The 2,248-nt window shown below is 45.1% G+C and overlaps 1 pseudogene; it reads left to right on the top strand.

Annotated features, from left to right (window-relative positions):
• Positions 1-419: 419 nt before the first annotated feature.
• Positions 420-1,671, top strand: LOC102872428 (annotated as a pseudogene).
• The last annotated feature ends 577 nt before the right edge of the window (positions 1,672-2,248 follow it).

The raw sequence follows: 2,248 nt of genomic DNA, 5'->3' as shown, positions 1-2,248 counted from the left end.
TGACCCCACATTTCTCCTCATAGAGCCCAGCCTCCAGGATAATCTGTTCTGCATATAGGTTGAAAAGGTATGGAGAGAGGATGCATCCCTGGCGTACGCCCTTCCCAATTTTGAACCATGCAGTTTTCCCTTGCTCTGTTCTGATGACTGCCTCCTGGTCTAAGTTTCACATTAGCACGATCAAGTGTTCTGGGATTCCCATTCTCCTCAAGGAAATAGGAAAGATCTGGCGTGAACAACAACGTTTACAAAATTTGTAAGTAAACCAGTATAAATGAAAAGGCTTATATTAGATTAAATAAAGATATTTGCAGTGAATAAACAATTGAATGAACGAAATTCAGTCATTCAATCTCCAGCCTCTTTTTCCCCCAAGTCCATAATTTCTAAATACCATTCCTGCTCTACTGGCAGAATTGATGACTGAATGTTTCACAGGATGTTGTCTGCCCCCCAGGCTTCCTGCCTTGAAACACAGTAGGCACCACAGAAATGTGAAGAGATTTGCCAACAATGACTCCACCATGCCTGTCCACCTCACAGCATTTCTGGGCTACAGAGCTGGCATAACCCACATAATGCAGGATGTGGACATTCTGGGGTCCAAGGTGAACAAAAAGGAAGTGGTGGAGACCATGATGATTGTGGAGATTCCTCCCCTTCCCATGGTGAGTGTGTGCATAGTGGGCTATTGGGAAACCCCTTGTGGCCTCAGCACCTTCAAGATTACCTTTGCTGAGCATATCAGTAATGAGTTACAATGGCACTTCTACAAGAACAGGCACAAATCCAAGAAGACTGTTTTTTGTTTTATTTTTTTACCAAGTATTGCAGGAAATGGCAGACCAGGGTGGCAAGGAGTTGCTAGACAAGGACTTCAGCAGCATGAAGAAGTACTGCAAGGTCATCTGTGTCATCGCCCACACCCAAATGTGCCTGCTTCCCTGCTCCAGGAGAAGGCCAAGCTGATGGAGATCGAGGTGATGGAGATCTCAGCCTGGTGGCCGAGAAGCTGGGCTGTGCCTGAGAGAAGCTGTAGCAGCGGGTGCCTGTGATCCAGGTGTTGGACTGGGATAAGATGATCGATGTCATCAGAGTGACCAAGGCAAGGGCTACAAAGGGGTCACCAGCTTCTGGCAGACCAGGATGCTCCCCCACAAGATTCACTGAGGGCTGCACAAGGTCACTTGTATTGGGGCTTGGCATCCTGCCCAAGTGGCCTTCTTTGTGGCACATGTTGGACAGAAGAGCTACCATTACTACATGGAGATCAACAAGATCTCCAAGATTGTCCAAGGCCACCTTACAAGGATGGCAACTGATCAATAACAGTGACTCCACTGACATGAACGCTCTAAAAAGAGCACCAGTCTTGCGAGTGGCTTTGTCCACTATGGCGAACTGATCAATGACATCATACTGAAAGGCTGCATGGTGAGGACTCAGAAGTGAGTGCTGACTCTCCACAAGTCCTTGCTGGTGCAGACCATATGCTGGCCTCTGGAGACGTTTGATCTCAAGTTCATCAATACCACCTCCAAATCTGACCATGAGTGTTTTTACACAATGGAGCAGAAAAAGGCCCTAACAGAACCACTTAAGAAAGATGGCATTGTTTGCTTCCCTGCTAAACTTTGCCACTGCTCTTGGGGGATAGATGGTATCTCATAGAGGTTTTGATTTACATCTCTCTTATTGCCAGTGATTTTGAGCATTCCTTCACCTGTCTGTTGGCGATCCAAATGTTTTCCTCTGTGAAAAGTTTTTCATCTCTTTTGACCGTTTTGGGTAATCAGTCTTTTCCTTCTGGAGGACTAGTTATTGTTGTTAATAGCTGTTGAGTCAAGCATGACTCATAGCGATCCTATGAACAAAAGGCCTGAAGCATTTTTGTAACTATCATCAATTATCAAAGTTTGTAGAGTTTCCAGAGGCGTATTGTTTAGGAGGTGGATGCCTGCTTCCAAACTGTCTTAAACTGGGAGCTCCACCATACACTGTCCACCATGTGTAACTGTTATGCAGTTTGACACCCCAGTGGCACAAGGTTCAGCATCACAGCAACCCCAGGTTACCTCAGTACAGAATGTTCCACTTAGAAGAATATTCCTCCAAGATATAATAACAACTGACTTTTAAATACAAAAGCCCTCCCTGAGGTCTTATTGACTCTAAACAAGAGGCTTAAGTAAAAAAAAAAACAAACCAATATTGTTGATTGTTATGTGCCATTGAGTCACCTGTGACA

The sequence above is a fragment of the Elephantulus edwardii genome, unplaced genomic scaffold, assembly GCF_000299155.1.
Source record: "Elephantulus edwardii isolate Elephantulus edwardi_28Jun2011 unplaced genomic scaffold, EleEdw1.0 scaffold00597, whole genome shotgun sequence".
Classification (NCBI taxonomy): Eukaryota; Metazoa; Chordata; class Mammalia; order Macroscelidea; family Macroscelididae; genus Elephantulus; species Elephantulus edwardii.
Note: the sequence above shows the minus strand (reverse complement) of the source record. Positions and strands in the feature narration are given on the sequence as shown.